The sequence below is a fragment of the Moschus berezovskii genome, chromosome 12, assembly GCF_049115385.1.
Source record: "Moschus berezovskii isolate FMDL1 chromosome 12, NW_MosBer_1.0, whole genome shotgun sequence".
Lineage (NCBI taxonomy): Eukaryota > Metazoa > Chordata > Mammalia > Artiodactyla > Moschidae > Moschus > Moschus berezovskii.
This window is the reverse complement of record NC_142471.1, coordinates 54,088,296-54,107,161: the sequence shown is the minus strand read 5'-3', so window position 1 is coordinate 54,107,161 and position 18,866 is coordinate 54,088,296. Positions and strand designations below refer to the sequence as shown.

Below are 18,866 nucleotides of genomic sequence, written 5' to 3'. Positions count from 1 at the left end.
ACTGGTCAGCCCTGTCCTAGAGTCGATACTACCGCCCCCTCTTGTTTATCTTCGGAGTCTGTCCCTGGAAAAGTTGGGATGGAGAGGGAGGGGAGCTGTTTCTTGGGCGCCTCCGGGCTCCTTCCTTCCCTCTTCCCGCCACGCTGAGAGCCAAGTCCTGCAAGTTCAAAGTTGTGTGTCGCTCTTTCGTGGTGCGCAGAGGAGGCCCGGCGATTCTGGCCATAAGTAGGAAGTATTTGCTCTCCGCTCGCTGCCTTCACCGGAGAAGGCTGATCGATTGGCTGCAGCATTAAAGCGCCTCTGGACATTAGGGAGAGGAAGTGCAGACTCCAAAGCCCATTACTGGCTTTTAGTCTCTGGAAGTGCACGGCCGAAAGTGCATCTCGCAGGATATTGAATATTCCATTAGGCGTGCCTCCATGCCCGTCTACCTCTTACCCCTTCCTTCTTGTTAGATCACTTGGTTGTCTGAGTTTGGGGCTCTCAGGGGACCCCTAAATTAATCCCTCCCCCAAAGCTGACTTTGAGGGCAGTGCTTCTAAAGAGCACGTCCTTTTGTCCGTCTCCAGACAGGCCACTTGCAGGACTCTGGATGTCCCCGGCTCTTCCCCTGCACTCTTTCCTTGTCTGTTTCAATTGTGTACTGATTCCAGTGTAAGTGGGATGGGGGAGGGGATCAATGAAGACTGTTCACCTTTTGGTCCACGCTGCCTTGGATGTTCCTATCAAATGGAACAATGGCATTCTTCCTTCTCTTCCACCAAGACTGCAGTCAGAGCTATCAGAAGAGGACCAGGAGCTGGGAGTAGGTTGGGTCAGGCAGAAAGGATTTCACCTTGGGAACTGCAGGCCCACTCTGAACCAGCGTCTCAAGGGACAGCCTTCAGGTTTCCTGAACAATACTACACTTATGGAATGACACTGTCCACATGGCACCTTTTGGCCCACGCTGCCTTGGAAGTTCCTATCAAACGAAACAATGGCATTCTTAATTTTATTCGGCCAAGACTGCAATCAGAGCTAATATTTGGCCTTGCCCTTGGTTGGGAAGCTGCTGTGTCTTGCCTCAGCTGAGCTGTGCATTCCTCGGCCGCTGCCCTGCCCTGCGCTCAGCAGCTGGAATCAATCTGCCCACCTCCTTAAGAAGCCACTTCATCAGCGGTCACACAGCAGCTGTTCGCCTCCTAGGGCTGGCCGGCTGGGGCTCTATCGCATTTTTGAAATTTCAGATCTCTGTGTCTGGACTGTGCCCCTCCAAAAGAAGTGTAGCCAGCACCGCCTAGCCGCAGCGAAAAGGAAAATTCACCGGGGTCTGGAGAGGTTAGGAGAAGAAACTTCCCTCCCAGGGTCCCCTCTCATTCAGGATCTAGCTCTCAAAGAGGCACTTTTATTTTCCTTGATAAGAAATCTCCCTAGGAATGAGAGACGTTTTTATGTGTACTTAGAGGAAATGGCTGATCTTTCAAACGTACACATCGTCTTCCTTATTCTATCCCTCCCCCCTACTCCCAGCGCTCTCTGGTTAGGGGTAGGAACATTCATCAAAAGAGTGGATCATGCGCAGTAGAGATTGGTCGGGCGCATATTTGTGTCCGCAGAAACTAGCTGAAGTGCTTTTCTACTTCCTCTGTGCGCGATTTACCCTGGGACTGAGTGTAAACTTTTTCCCACTCAGCATGTAGTTTTACACTTTCAAATGGAAGCTTGGCGTGTATTTTCAGGAAGCTGACTCATTAGAGTTTAAATAATTTTGACAGGTAAAACATTGGAAGAGTAACCTCTGGAATTAGGTATTTATCCTAGCATTTAAAGAGACAGTGCTGACTTACTGGTGAGGCACCTTATTTTGGCCAAAAAAAGAAATCATTAAAAAAGTATTTCTAGAATACAGCATTTAACAGCAAACACAGTGCTTTCAAAATAAAAGTGCATTTGCTAATTTTCAGATATTTGGATTTGGAAAATAGACATCCCATCAGCTCATGCATCCTGTTAAAAGTTGTGCCATCCTGATGCATTTACTGGGACTGAAAGATACTGTTTTATCACAAAGCTAATGTTCAATTGCAGTGGCTATAGGATTTAGTGAGAGCTATTCATGCTATGGGTTTGTTTGAAACTTTATTAGGGCACCCCCAGTATTTATACTAAAAAGAAAAGAAATATATTTTGAAAGTATAGGAATTCTGTTTGGTGAGCAGAATGACAAAAGCACTTTTGCCTATCACCACTGTTTTGGAAAATGATTGCAATCTGAAATATTTACATAATCTCTGGTAAAAATATCTTGAGCATTTATTGCAGTGGAAGGAAATGGGAGAATTCAACGACTGTTGTAATCAAGTCAGTCCAATTAGCCAGATTTCCATGCGTCCGCAGAGGGTATAATGCACAAACTCCATTAAGAATGATCTAAGTATCTGAGGAATGCTTTAGATGAAAATTATACTAGAGAAAGGGAAGATCTGAGCTCTCAGCCTAAGTATCAAGTGTACAGTATGATGATCATGTTTAAAAAGAAAACATCCGACTTATTACAGTCCTCATTTGCAGACCCCTTAGAAATGCCCAGTAAAGATCAAGTGATAATCATTGAAAACTGTAGGCTGTTTTGGATGACGATGATGATATTTTACATTCATATATAACTTTCTACCAAATAACTGAGTCTTTCACATAGTTTTCTATGAGCTTCAATTCCCTGCATGCATGTACTCCACATCAAGAATTACCCAATATCCTGATTCTTCCCTCTGTTTTTTTACTCACACCTAAATTCCTTATTTTGACCACCCATTTAGCTCAGAGGACTGCATACAATTGTTTTTAAATTAGCTTAAGCAAAAATTGAAATCAATATCACTCTTTTACAGGAATAATGTATTATATTGCAAAGCTATTGAGCTAGTCCTGTCACAGATCCCTTGATTCTTGATAATGTAAATTCATCCTTTGGAACTTGTACCTTCTTCCAGTGGGACATGGGTGCTTTGGAATGGATGCCCCAGAAAACTCTTCGCCTTTTGCGTCTCTAATTCATTTCAGCTGATTTAACCTTCAGACTAAATCAAGGGATCTGGCCTAATTTTGATATAAGTAGCTTCAATGAAATGAGCAGGTACACCCACTGAATTCTGGGTCCACCTTATTAATTGGTCCAATAGAAAATACACAATGCTTTAAAACAGCATAGGTAAGAATATTAAAGGTAGCTAATCTTACTGATTTTAACACAGTGCTAAGCTCTTTACTTTCATCAGCTCATTGTTTTTTCCCCAGTGATCCTAAATCACATATGTACTTTTCATATGAGGAATCTGAGGCTCAAAGAAGTCACTTACTTACCTAAGATCTCACAGGTAGGAAATGCCAGATGTGTTTCAAACCCCAATTTTACAATTTTTAGAGCCCAGGTTCTCAGCTGCTATACTCTATAGCCTTGGAATCAGGATCAGTTCAGTTCAGTCGCTCAGTCGTGTCCGACTCTCCGCGACCCCATGAATCACAGCACGCCAGGCCTCCCTGTCCATCACCAACTCCCGGAGTTCACTCAAACCCATGTCCACAGAGTCGGTGATGCCATCCAGCCATCTCATTCTCGGTCGTCCCCTTCTCCTCCTGCCCCCAACCTTTCCCAGCATCAGAGTCTTTTCCAGTGAGTCAACCCATCGCATGAGGTGGCCAAAGTATTGGCAGTTTCAGCTTCAGCATCAGTCCCTCCAATGAACATCCAGGATTGATCTCCTTTAGAATGGACTGGTTGGATCTCCTTGCAGTATAAGGGACTCTCAAGAGTCTTCTCCAACACCACAGTTCAAAAGCATCGATTCTTCGGCGATCAGCCTTCTTCACAGTCCAACTCTCACATCCATACATGACCACGGGAAAAACCATTGCCTTGACTAGACGGACCTTGGTTGGCAAAGTAATGTCTCTGCTTTTTAATATACTATCAAGGTTGGTCATAACTTTCCTTCCAAGGAGCAAGCGTCTTTTAATTTCATGGCTGCAATCAGCATCTGCAGTGATTTTGGAGCCCCAAAAAATAAAGTCTGACACTGTTTCCACTGTTTTTCCATTCTTATTAATTAGTGAATCCTTCTGAATAGGAAGAAAAGAACATGTCCTAAATTAGAATACATTGTTGTTTTGATGTTTTTTTATTTTTTGCCTTATCGCCAGCACAAAACCGACCTTATGAAAAAATGACCAGTGAGCTTAAGCGAATATGCCTCGATCGGCATATCCAGCACATATACCTTGAGTGTGCTGAGCTGGCTAGAATTTCCTCAGGTCCTTCTCTTGGAACTGGCATTTCCCAGTTGTTCCCCCTTCATGTCATAGGTGAACTAATGAGCAGGGCAGGTAAGGAAGGATGTGAAAAGGATCTCTGGCTGCCTTTGCATATCATCCACTATATCCTTTGCCTTACAGATTCCTCCTGCTAATCCCATCATCCCTACCAATCCTTCCTTCCAAAGGAATTTATTACTACCTGACCACACACCAATCTGTTGACTAGTTATCCTTTCTGGATTAACATAGTGATGTTTTAACAGGAGCTTCTGGGAGAGGACATTCATCTAGTTTACTCTGATGAGTAGTATTTATGATGAGAGTTGAAAGGAGGAAGAGCCATGGAGAAGATGGGAGGGTGTTTAGGCAGGCTTGATCCTTGTGTCTGGCCAAGAGTAATTTGAAGAGGACAGGTTCTGTGAACAATCACCTCACTGGTACTTTCAGTCAAAGCAATACAGAAGGCAGACAGTAGTACCCTGGTTTTAGTGATGAGAAAACTGAGCAAATCACTACTGAAGTGCCTTTTAAAGGATCTCAGAAATGGGTTAAGAAGAACAATGTAGGTTTCTCAATTTTGCATCAGTACCAGAGTTGGTGAATTGATAGCTCTGAGTTATCATAGTTTATATTTATATTTTAAGACATATGAACTTTGTTTTGGGGTTGATTTGGGTTCTGGGATGATGTTCATTTTCCAGGTGTATTTGTAATATAGCAAGGGTTCTTGTTCTATCTGGATTATTGATATGCGTATAGGTTGCAAGTTTCAATTTAATTGTGCGTTCATAGGAGATTTGACTGACCCTCATGAAAATATTTCTAAAAGACCTGAATAAACAAAAGATGTCATATGTTTTTACTCTTTACTGACTGCTCATTTCCCAGTGCCCTCTCCCCTCTCTGTGTAGGAGGTGCTGAGTGCATTAAAATCCTTTCTTTTGATAGGATTCTCAGGTGATTTCATAGCTGCTCAGAGTAGGAATAATTATTTTCATTTGCCACTGAGAATTTGCTTATCAGAGTTCAGGACCCTATGTTATCTTGAATTCTTGTAGTTCTTGGAAGTTACTGTGAGCTCTGAGATAAACCAGGGGTAGTGTATCCTGTTTCACAAAAGTGAAAGCTCAGATGTTTGGAATTAGTCAACAACGAGTACTGGCCTGGAGCCTCGCTTTGTTAGTGTCATGTGCTCTTGGATCCCTGAAGAGAAAAGGATATGTGTGTGTGTGTTTATGTGTATGATTATATGTGTATGTATATGTGTATATCTATACACATACACACAGATTGCCAATTTATTCAGTTTATGACTTTACACTTCTTACGGTAAACTCTTCGAGTTTGGCCCCATCAGTTTCCTGGGGAAAGGATGATTTACTTCTTGGCCTGTTAAATAAATAGATGACAGCATCTTGCAGCATGTCAAATGCTTGTGTCTGATATTAGACACGTAGTCCAATATTGTCTCCCAGAGCAGGGTACTAGAATCAGTCTCTGTTGCTTCTTGTTGATTCCACCTTTTACCCAATGATGATCTTTACCTGTTTTTCTTTGTTGTTGGATCTGCCCGTGTTGTGCATCTCTCTTTGGGTCCCTGGTTCCTCTCTTTTAGCTTGACATCTGGAACTCCTGCCAAATCTATCAATGTTATTTGCAAACTTCATACAACCACAAATGTAGAACAGAGGTCTTGCTCAGTATAGTATTCTAACCTTTCAAAATCTTTTATGTCTTATTTCAGATATTGTACAATTTGAATTTCCTAAAGTTTAAAAAGTAATTCCTCATGTTGAAAATATATGATGCTTTAAAGTATTTCTTAATGAAAACTGGATATTTCCAAAGCATGTGTATCTTTGAAATAGGTTTGTTTTTATTATGTAAAAGTTTATAGAACTAATCTCCTTTATTGTCATTATGAACAGCAGATTTGTTTTTTAAAACTCCTAAACTTACTCTGCACTGCTACCGAAACATTGTTGGTGGATTAGAAACTTCAGTGTACATTATGTTGCTTTTATTTTAAACATTTCCGTATTTTTTTTTTAATGTGGAGTTACAGTAGAAACTCATGCTATCTTAGAAAAAAGTGTAGTTTTAAATTCAGTCAATACCAAGTTTATTTTGGCTAGAAAGTTGTAAAATACTTTCTGTAATTTGTCCTGTCCAATGTGTTGGCTGCATGGTTAACCTTTTTTTAGTGCATGTTGATTTGACATATTCTTGGAAATTAGTCCTAAACAGTTAATATCTTGATCCTTGGAGTTGATTTGGATTGATTTTATTATGTGGATGAACGCACTGATAGCACTTTGGTGTGTAAGGGGAAAACATGCTGATTTCATCTGAGTGTTTATTTAATAAGTGAATTTGCCTTAATAAGACAAATCCAGTAAGACATCTGCTGTAATTACCCTGTTAGGACTTAGTTTGAATTTTTTTTCACTTGTGATAAAGATTATGCAAGTACAGTTCTTAAATTATGCTGTACTGCTCCTCCTTTCTAAATCAGTTTAGAGAGTGCTTCAAAATTTGTCAATCCTAAGAAATCTTTATTTGAGCATTCTGACTTCAAATACTGCAAAAATACTGCTGACAAACCTTACAGGGAATCTTAAAAGTACTTGTATATTTGCCTCTTAAAAATACTCATAGGCCTATTTGTTCAACTGTATGATACTGATACCTGGTGAGCAAATCCAAAGCCTTTGAGTAAATATAAGTATTTTTCTTGATGCCTCTCACTGCCCTCACGTCGTGGGTAATGCGAGTTTCATGTCTCTCATGGCCATTGAGGAACTTCAACTACATATGCTAAAAATTCTCAAAATAGAAAATTCTTTTATATCTTAGATTGTAAACCCCAGGGTAGAAACCAGGTCTGTTTATAGTAAGAATTCCAACCCTATAAAACCTTCAGCTTACCATGCATTTCTCATCCCACATGCTAAATTTCAGAGGCAGGGTAAAAGCAGCACATACCTAGAAGGTATTAAAAACAAACAAACAAAAATTCACCCAGAAACCATCTAGAGGATCAAACCAATTCATATCCAATTCAGTCTCCTCTCACAGAGTTCACTCTAAAATATGCAGGATAATAGTCCAGGTCTATTCCATCAGCTTATAGCTGTAGTGTCATGGCACACGGTGGTATGTGTTTGATTAGTTGTGAGGTTAAAATGAGTAAATAGTAGGTTAAAAATCAAACTTTGTGAATTATTTGCTTCTTAGAAAATAAGGTTGAGTGCATTCACAGGCACCTCTCAAGGGATGGTTTTTGACCTGCATTCCAGTTGGCTTCCCCGGCTGGGAGAATGACAAATATATGGCAGGAAATAGCACAGAACCCACAGTCAGTCTTGTCTTTTCACAAGAGTGTGGTGCACGTGGGAACATCATTCATCTCGTGAGTCTCTGCAGAAGCAATGTTTGAGAACTTGTGATCTGAACTGTGGGTCTAAAATATCAACATCTGGTTGCCGCAACACTTAAAGCTACTTATTTATAAATAAACTGTTAGGTTTACTATACTCTAATCAGCATGTGTACATCAGAGCCCTGTTTCCCAAAGGGTGATATTCATATACTGATGGCACTGGGGCTGCTTCTAGGTGGCACACAAGTTAATTTGTTTTGTATTAATAAAGAATTTTAGTGAACTGAGGGAAAAGATGTAATAATCATATTAAACCTATGCCATGTGGCTTCTGTCGCTTAGAAAGCTTCATTTTAAGGGTTCATAAATTTTAAAGGAAAACGTAGAAAAACGTAGATTGTAAATAACATAGATATGAATAACACAAAAGAGGGAAAGTTTAAAGTCATTTTCAACAAGGAATGAAACATTGTTTTCATGCTCACCCCGTCTAAATTGTGGGAAATTTTGGCTAATTGAGTTCTCGCTGGACCTGTCTTTGGGTGACTCCTTGGATGGCTTTCAGTTTCTCCATAGGAATTGGAGTGACGACATAGATTAGCATGGAAATAGTGGGTTTTGTAAGATATATTCTTGCTTTAATGGTAAATCAGTCTGGTTAAGAATTACTCACTTCACTATATCTGCAGAGAAGTGTCTTATTTACCCCAGGTTTATGAATTCCCTTGCCATGCCACAGACATAGGTGAACAGGACAGCTCGGAATTATAAAGGGATGCCTGGCCTCCAGTCTCCATCCAGCTTATGGTCCGTGGGAAGCTCTATCTTCCCAGAGAGTGTCCCCAGGGCTCCTCCTTGGATCCTGTGAGTTAATGTCTGAGGCTCTGAAGGTCAGTAGTGTGGCATCCTACAGCCAGAAATTCAAGATTTTTTTCTTTCTCTGTAAAAATACAATTTGGAAAAAGTTTGGAAGGGAAAGTCTTTCATAAAATACACATGTATTTTCCTGTAGTCTGTGTTCCCTTGAGTTGTAAGAAACTAGATGAATCTAAAAGATAAATATTTTTAAAGGCATTATTCTTTAAAGAACAGTTTTGCAGAAAAATAAGTATAAGGAGAAAGGCGGGACTATATTACAAGTAGGAGGTTGTTGTTCTTCAGTAGCAAAGTTGTGTCTGACTTTTTGCAGCTCCATGGACTCCAGAATGCCAGGCTTCCCTGTCCTTCAGTATCTCCCAGAGTTTGTTCAAACACGTCCATTGAATCGGTGATGCCATCCAACCGTCTCATCCTCTGTCGTCCCCTTCTCCTCCTGCCCTCCATCTTTCCCAGCATCAGGATCTTTTCTAATGAGTCAGCTCTTCACATCAAGTAGCCAAAGTATTGGAGCTTTAGCATCAGTCTTTCCAATAAATATTTAGGGTTGATCTCCTTTGGGATTGACTGGTTTGATCTCCTTTCAGTCCAAGGGAGTCTCGAGAGTCTTCTCCAGCACCACAGTTCAAAAGCATCAGTTCTTCAGCAGTCAGCCTTCCTTTTATGCAAGCAGGAGGAGGATTTGACAACAATCACTTCTCATGTCAGAATACAGTGCAGGTTGTCTGCCTAACACTTAAGAAAGGAACTCATTAAGGTTTGGATATAGGTCCTGTCCAAAAGGTAGGGGGAAAAGGAGGTGGAGGAAGGAAAAAAGGGAGGAAGAGAGCCAACAAGAAGATTCCAAAAACTACCACAAGATGGCAGCAGGAGTATAATATTTAGCAATTGTACAACTAGTAGTTTGAAATGGCCTTTAGTTGAGTTTTAAAATACATGCTCAAACACACAACTTTCTTTTTTTATTGAAGTAAAATTGATTCACTATAATATTATATTAGCTTTAGGTGTACAGCATAGTGATGGATTTTAGAGACTGTGCTCCATTTAAAATAATTTTAAAGGATTCGCTGTATTCGCTGTGCTGTACTGTACATTCTTGTAGCTTTTATACGCAGTAGTTTGTGTCTCTTAACATCCCACCTCTTTCTTGCCTCTCTCCCTTCATTCTCCCCATTGGTATCCTCTAGTTTGATGTCTATATCTATGCTTTTGTTTCTGTTTTGTTATATTTGTTTATAGTTTAGCTTCCACATAAAAATGAGGAATTCAAGTGTACATGTTCCTAATATGAGAATTTAAGTGTTTGGAAAGTGTAACATTGAATACATGTATTATTACAGTTTTCCAATAAATAGTGATTTTGAGGAATGCGTTTAAAAAGCCGAAGTGTGGTGCTAAGAGAAACCAAGAGTGCACTTTGCATGGAGAACTCTGAACATTGATATCAGTCTGAGGGAAGTTCCTGAAGCACCTGTGAGGAAACTCTGGACTCACATTTGGCTGAGAAAAGAAAACTGAAAGAATGGAAAATTAAAAATAGCAAAAAATATATATGTGTGAGGAGATAGAATAAAGGGAATCTTTTACTACTCAGTCCTCTCTCCCCCAGTAAAGAACTAAAGGCGATTATTGTAAGAAAAAGATCAGCTATTAGAAGAAACTTCAATACCTGCTAATTGGTTATTTGCTATCTTTGATAACTCTGCACTTCTGGAATGTAATTATATAAATCCTAACATGGCCTGCTGCAGGCTGAGGTCCTTTTTAGAAATAAATTTTAAAACTCTAGTTAATATTATTCATATACATTATGTATTTTCAAGAGAAAAGCCAAGTCTGTTATGGGGTGTCCAAAATATTACCATGCCTTTCAACAATTTTAGAGTAAAAAGAAATGAGTGTGGTCTGACCTACCACAAAGGGATAGATTGTGGGTCGTACCTAATGGACTGTAGGGTTTTTGAATCAATATTCCCTTGGAAAGTGCCATTCAGCCTTCCTGGAAAAGGCCATTGCATTCAGTCATGAACCCTCATGTAAAAGCCCCCAGGGGACTGGAAGTGAAGTGGTTTTGGTGATGACAACATTTGTGATTTAACACTGAGGAGAAATGCACTTATTTTGGTCTGTCCCTGTAACCAAAGGTTGATGCCCAAATGAAGTTGTACTGTGGAGAAAAAAGAATTCACGTGTAATCATGTGGCCTCTTTCATGGGCTTCTCTGCTCAGATATTGTGTTAGATTGTACTTAGATAAACAAGCAAGAGGGGAAAGAGAAAATTCAACACTGTACATTTTGATACCGTATGTGACAACACGTTGCCTTTGTAAAAGGTGTTTTGAAACTCTGCGATATGTTTGTTTGAAGCCGCCAGTATAGAAAACTGCTCCTAAGGGCAGTCATTTATATTTCTGCTGCTGCTGCTGCTAAGTCACTTCAGTCGTGTCCGACTGTGCAACCCCAGAGACGGCAGCCCACCAGGCTCCCCCGTCCCTGGGATTCTCCAGGCAAGAACACTGGAGTGGGGTGCCATTTCCTTTGCTAGGTTAGGAAAAATTAATGTCATAGGTCTATGACTGCGAGAAAGGATCAAGGAAAGATCAAGCATATGTGATCCTTTCTTTTGTCTGCAGAGCTAAAAAAAGAGAAAATCCAGTCACTATTAGACAGAGAGAGAAGAGTGAAGCAAGAGATAAGTGGCAATGCCTTTTGTTTTCTCTGATCTTTCTGGTTATCAAGGCAAGACAAATTCCTCTAGTGTGGAGGCAGGGTCTGAAGCATCCTGCCTTGAAACCTCCGGTTTATCTAGTCTCTCCAGGGCATTACCAAGGATGTCTTTACAGAATGAGACAGGCCTTGGACTCACTGGGCTTCTTGATATTAGGGAGATTTTTAAAAGTTTCTTTTGTGAGGTTCTGCAGCTGTATTGCCATGTTAAAATGTGGAGACCCTTTTTGATATTTCAGACTTGCTGATTTTAAGCTTTTCTTGGACCATGCATGACTATGCTCCCAGTTGTTTTAATTGCTGACGGTAATGCAAGCTGGTTGTCAGACAATAAAAAGATGTACAAAACTTAATCTTCTCCTCCCAGTGTTCCCCACCTGCCTGCCAGCAGGCAGCCAGTGTTAACTTCTCTGTATTTTTATGCACACTTTTGTATAGAGAGCCTCTGTGTTCATTTGGAGTTTGGGTTTATTGTTTGCTTTTCTAACTGAAGGATAACACTCCTCAGCAACCTGTTTTCTTTCCTCAACTATGGCTCCTTCCTTTCTAGGTAGTTCGTATCAGTCTAACAGCCACATATTATTCCATTGTATCCATGTATTAAGCCTATTAATATTGATAGTTACTTGTTTTATTTTCTGTAAGCGTAAGCCACACCACAGCTAACATTCTTGTACACATTTCCTCATATGTCTTTTATTTATATATAGGATAACTTCCAAAGAGCAAGAGTGGCAGGTCAAAAAAGTTGCTAATTTTCCATGTGACTATTTTAGTTTGTGATTATGCGTAAACTTTCTATATCAGATAAATGATCTCTAACCTTTTCTATTAAAAAATAAAAAGCATGTGAATGGCATTGACAAAATCAATTTTCTATATTTAAAACAGAAATTTTTAAAAACAGCCAAACATAAAACTATTGCAGAAACATGTGGAAAGTTCTTATTTCTGTTTTATGCTTGAGTTACATTCAGGAGAACACTCTTTTTTGAGGCAATGTTTATGTGCCCTTTCACTTTTCAGATTTATAAAGTCCATACTAAACATTTGGCTTGGTTTTTTTAAGTTGAATAAAACTTTTGAATTTCTACAATGTGATCTTTTAAAGTAAGGATACGATTGTTTGTATATACTGCTCTTAAATAACTAAAGTCCATCTTTAAGAATCACTGTGGTTTGTTTTTCTTTCTTCAAAATACATTTTTGATACTTTAAAGATTCTAAGGAGCTTGTTTCCACTTGGGAAAATAACGAATTCCAAATCTCTCAGCTACATTTTTTTTAAAGGCTAGTGGGAAGATTTGGACATATATGGTATTGTAACTAGTCAGTGGAGCTTTCTTTTTATAGGATGGCAACCTCTGGGAGAGTTTACTTTGCTTTTTTTTGATCACTGTTATGATATTGAACTAGATTTACTGAAAGGTCAGAGAAGGAGATGGCTGGATGGCATCACCGACTCTGTGGACATGAGTTTGAGTGAACTCCGGGAGTTGGTGATAAACAGGGAGGCCTGGCGTGCTGTGATTCATGGGGTTGCAGAGAGTCAGACACGACTGAGCAACTGAACTGAACTGAACTTTGCAAACATTTATTTGGATTAGAATTCAGTCATATCACATAGATTCAATCATGAGGTTGAAACCAAAAAATGAAACTGATTTTGGAGAGTAAGAAGAGTAATCTCAGAGATTTTAGTGCAATCTTGGAGAGAAATGACCTGAAACTATCATGATAATAAAAACAATGGGCCTTGGAGCCACAGACCTGAGGATGACCTCTGACTCTTCCTATACCTATGGCTGTGTGATTGTAAACCAATTGCTTTACCTCTCTGAGCTTTTGTTTCTACTTGTATGAAATCAGGATGATGCTACTTCCTTCCCAAGGCTTTGTATACGAGGGATACTGTCTGTGTACACAATTTAACAAAAGAATGTGAGTGTACAGTGTTAAGAGTGCTAGCAAATGTGTAACAATGAAAGGTTTGAAAAATTCTACAGATTTTTTTTTTAACAACATTAGTTCGATATTAACACATTATAGAACCCAATGCCTAGAAAGGATTTTAGGAGATATCCTTGTTCATCCCCTTTCCTGAACAAAACTTTAATGATACACAATTAAGCAAGAATCTAGAAGTTCAGAAATAATGTGATTTGCTAATGACATGAAGCTTGTTATTGACAAAACTGAGATTAGATCCTTCTGTCTCTTATTCGCCATTCCAGCTCTCCTTAAATCCATCTTAAACATCAGAAGTGATGAGTGAAATGAGGAAAACTAGAAATTTGTAAACTGGAACAATGGAACAAGTGGAAATGAGATGGTAAAATGCTGTGTCTATGTTTTATATATATATATATATATATAAGTAAACTGTACACATATGATAAAACAGAGCTAAGGACTCAAAATGTACTATTATCCAACTTAGCACCCAAACAACTCTGGAAACTGATGGTGTAAGTTTCTTAGAAGAGCTGTTTCTTAAAGATCCTGGATTTAAATGAAACATTACCATGAACTACCCAGAAAGGATGACAATAAGATAGGAATGCTCAGGGAATCAGCTATGCCAGGCTTAGGAAAAGACACTGGAAGCACCGAAGAGTTTTGAAGTGGAGATTCTTCACAGCAGGAGCCTCTCCATGGTGAGGGGTTACTGACAGGTGTCATGTCCCATCAGACTGAAGCCCTGTTTCCCAGGAGCTTCTCTGTTCTTTCATTGTCTAGTGTTCAGTCCTTGTATCTGATGAGGGCACATCTTTTTCATGTCTAGTGGAGCTATAGGTCTAGAGATTTGGGTGGAGGCTCTTTGTAGATGTTCTAACAGCCTGAAGAACATTCCCTGTCTGTCTCTCTCTCCCCAAGTTGACATTAAACTTACATATTTGTGTATTGTCAGTTCCTGTTTGCAATTTAGAGGCTGATTTGACTGTATTAGAGCTTTTCAATTTGGACAAATACTAGTCCAGATTTTATTTCACCCAAGGCAATTTCATCAGTCTATCAGCTCAGATAATGGTGGACATATGTCATAACCAAAGCCAGGTTCTCTCCTTGCCAGCCTGACACTGTCATTAAAATACACCCAAAACTTCAGCTTCTGTAATTGTTAAAAACCTGGTGAGGTTGTTGAGAGGTGTAAGTGAGGTGGCTTATGTAATAGATTTAGCTCACTGCCTTGTGTAGTCATTCAATAAAGTTGAGCTCTCATTGTTATTTACTGATTCTGACTTCATTCACAAAATATATCATGACTTCTAACACTGTGCCAGGATATCCATATATACTCTTCCCTTATTTCTTACTCCATGCTTGGTTCCAATTCTGCTCATTAGCTCTGACCCTATTTTTGGAGTCATTTCCTGAATCACAGATGGCACTCTGACAGAGGCCATATTTAGGACTTATTTTCCTGTCTGCTTTTCATTCACAGCGTAGGGTCGGTTTTCTTTGTACACATTTGACAGCCCTCCCCTACTAGCCCGCCATATTGGAACTTCACCATTCTGTAAGTTAGAGATTTGGCTGTATTAAGGCCCCCTCTTCAGCTATCTGCTTTTGGAGTTCAATAAACCCAGGGCTTCTCAATTGCATTTGAATCACCTGGGGAATCTTATTAACTGCAGTTTCTGATTCAACAGTTCTGGGAAGGGGCCTTTGTAATTAGCTGTCACATGATGCTGATGCTACTGGCCTTCAGAGCCTTAAATAGCAAGGGATTAATCGGTGATTTTTCTCTGATTCCTTCCTCCTTTCATCTTTCTTTCTTTTTTTTTTTTGCTATTCAAGTTTTCTATACAAATAAAGTACAATCAGGTGCACTAGTGCAAGTTAATGTGTTAATAATACATTTAACATGGATTACATTATAAGATTAACTCATTATTTAGGAAAGCCTAGAAGAAGCATTCTAGTGTTCTTTCCTGTTCTAGATCATTGGCAGACACAGCTGTATGGTATAAAGACTGAGCACAGAGGCTGTGGAATCAAATAGGCTTCAGTTTAAGGCCACTAATATCTTTATCATGTTGTTTAACCTCTTGGAACTTCCCTAAAATAGGGATAAGGCGGCCCACCTAAATCTGATAATATGCCAAAGAAGCATGCTGTAAAGGACAGCTAATGCTTCTGCAGTTTTAATAGTAGAGTTCTAGAGACTCAGGTCAATTTGTTCCCAAGTGAAAAATGTGATCCAGGAAGAATTTTAGTTCAGATAAATTGGGAACGTAAGAAATATTAGTTCAGCATTGGTGAGAGCTTACTCTGTACAAGGCACTTTATTTACATGAACTCATTTGCCCTTTTCAGGGCTTCCCTGGTGGCTCAGATGGTAAAGAATCTTTCTGCAACACAGAAAACCCTGTGTTCGATCCCAGGGTTGGAAAGATCCCCTTGAGAAGGAAATGGCAACCCACTCCAGTTTTCTTTCCTGGATAACCCCATGGACAGAGGAGCCTGGCAGACTACAGTCCATGGGGCCGCACAGAGTCAGACAGGACTGAATGACTAACATTACTACACTCCTATTTGCCCTTTTCAGACATCCCGTGATTTCTCACGGTGCCGCCAGACAGGACCGATTCCATATGCTCTGCATAGATGAGGAAACTTGGTTTAAACATCAATGAGGTGACTTAGTCAGAGGCTCTCTGGCCCAGGACACTGTTTGATTCTGACACTGTGTTAGATGATAATCACAGCAGAGGCACAGGCAGAGCCACAAGGAAAGTGAAGACTCTTAGATCATTCTAGGGCCCAGTGGTCCCTAAACTCTAGTCCATATAAACATCTCATGGAAACTGTCTGTTACAATAAAAATCCCTAGGCACCATCCACAAAGATTCAGACTTAATAGATTTGGGAAATTTGGAACCAGGACATTTGCCAGGTGGTCCTGCATAAACATCTCCAGAGGTGTATTCTGTAGGCATGGGGGTCATGTGAATTAGATTCCCTGGGCTGCTGTAACAGATTACCACAAACTGGATATCTTGAAGCAACACAAATATACTTTCCCAGAGTTCTGGAAACTGGAAGTTTGAATTTGGGATGTCAGCAGGACCACGCTCTCCCTGAAAGCTCTAGGGGACAATATTTTCTTGCCTCTTCCGAGCTTCTGGTGGCTCTCTGAGCTCTTTGGTATTTCTGGCTTGTAGGTGCATGGCTCCAAATCTCTGCCTTTGTTCACATGGCTATCTTCCCTGTGTGTGTGCCATTCAATGAATTTAGGACCCACGGTCATCCAGGACGACCTTATCCTGGTTACATCCGCAAAGACCCTGTTTCCAAATAAGGTCACATTCATAGGTTCCTGTGGGTGCGTGCTAAGTCACTTCAGTCATGTCTGACTCTTTGTGACCCTATGAACTGCAGCCCATGGACAGGTTCCTCTGTCCATGGAATTCTCCAGGCAAGAATACTGGAGTGGGTTGCCATGCCCTCCTTCAGGGTATCTTCCCAACCCAGGCATCAAACCTGCATCTCTTATGTCTCCTCCATTGGCAGATGGATTCTTTACCACTAGCACCACTTGGGAAGCCCCATAGGTTCCCAATGGACATGAATCTGGGGGGCTGGTATTCAGCTCATATACCATGCCATCTGTTTTTTATCTTCCTTCTGGCCCCAGGTACAAAGCTGTGACTTCAGAAATCCACCAAGCCTATGGCAAATGAGATAAGGGGTGAAGGACATAGCTAGGTAATGATGCATGATTTTATAGAGGCTTTTTCACCTGGCGTTTCTAGCTGTCCTCCCCTCTTCCCACCCCTTTTCTTATTTATCAAAGTATAGGATGTTGACTGACAGTTCTTTGTTTGAGATGAAAGTATTCGTCTTTTGTGGTTCCATGAAATGTCACAGATCACTGGTGGTTTATGGTTCTCTTGTTTTCGAGGTGTGACTTTTATAAAGATTTACAGGAAACTGAAATTGGGCTTAAAACTGGAGACAACTAGTGATTTTCATTTCTGTAGACTGTAGTTTTCTTACCTGTAATTTTAGAGGGAAAGAAACTTTTACGCTGTAATTTCAACAGTTTACTTCCCTGTAATTTTGGTAAATTGTTTCCTTAGGGTTACAAAGAACAAGTGGAATAAACCTCAAATAGATGTATTACGATAAAGGCAATTTTTCTTTGGCACATTTATCTAGTCAGTGTCAGCATACAAACTCATTTGCAAAATCTCTGAATGTTTCAGCCAATTAGAATTATATGTTTTAAAACAGCAGGGTTATATTTAGGTATAGACTCATTTTTAGGTTGACATTATTTTATATATTTTGAAGTAAAATTTAAGTTGTTCTCTCACTTCTTCCCCAAGCTAAGGTGTACACACACATACTTTGTAACCTAACTAGAGGGTTTTTGTTAATATATCCTATAATACAAATTGTATTCCTACCACTCAGAATTTAAACTTTAAATTTTACAGTTAAGAAGTATTCAAAAGACAGTATGAATTTGTCATACTGGTAATTTGGTTTTATATAAAATTATGTAATACAGGAAATAAACATTTTTGAAAATACAATTTAAAAGTGTATGATAGTATAGTTGTATTTCTATTTGAATATATTTAATTCTCAAACACTTTTTATCCAAGATGCTTCACAGAATCTAGGTGGTTTTGGGCTTCCTGATGATATAGAATATTTAATGATGTATTGTTCAGTATGGGCATCCCTGGTGGCTCAGACAGTAGAGAATCTGCCTGCAATGCGGGAGACCTGGGTTTGATCCCTGGGTTGGGAAGATCCCCTGGAGGAGGGCATGGCAACCCACTCCAGTATTCCATTCTTGCCTGGAGAATCCCTATGGACAGAGGAGCTTGGCAGCTGCAGTCCATGGGGTCACAAAGAGACGAACACTACTGAGCAATTGCTCAGTATGGACTCATTGAGACTTTTTAGAAAAAAATAAATAAAGTCTATAGAACACTTGTGCTATCCAGATACATGTGTCCATTCTTCTAGAGATTGTATATTCCTTTATTTTGCTTGCCTCCTTTCCATCTGCCATCTGATTTTTTTTTTTTTAGAAAGTTTTTCTTCTCACTGTTGGAACAGATCTTAGGGATAATTCAAATAGCGATTCATTTCATACAATCTTTACTGGAAATATTCTCCCAGTAGTGGGAGGAGGTGTCAGCAAAGGGTGGCTTCCTTGGGATGGATAATTGGTCCCCATTTTGTGGAAATTTTCAAGGCCATCTTTGACACTTGGTTGTAATTTAGATACTTAGTTGTATAAAGGTAATTTGAAATGTAGAAGGGGAATTCCATGTTGAAAGTACAGTAAAATGAATTCCACTACCCAATATTAGTCATTGGGACGCTGTAGTAAGCATCTTTATGAATTGTCTGGGTGAAAATATCAGTAATATCTTGGCATACTATATGAATTAGTAATTATATTGGAAATAGAATCAAGATCCCCAAAGGCTATGATGGCCAAGAGAAATGGTTTATAATTGTAATACACCCAATGCCCTCCTATTCATATCAAATATTTCCTAATACTCCCTGGGTATCATGAAATGAAATTCACAGGTAATATAATCTATCCAC

General features: G+C 39.6%; 1 protein-coding gene across 2 annotated transcripts in view; it reads left to right on the top strand.

The window, feature by feature from the left end:
- The window catches only part of PRKG1 (protein kinase cGMP-dependent 1), a 1,472,222-nt gene that overhangs the window by 26,455 nt on the left and 1,426,901 nt on the right, over window positions 1-18,866 (top strand). The gene's annotated exons all lie outside the window — the stretch shown is intronic.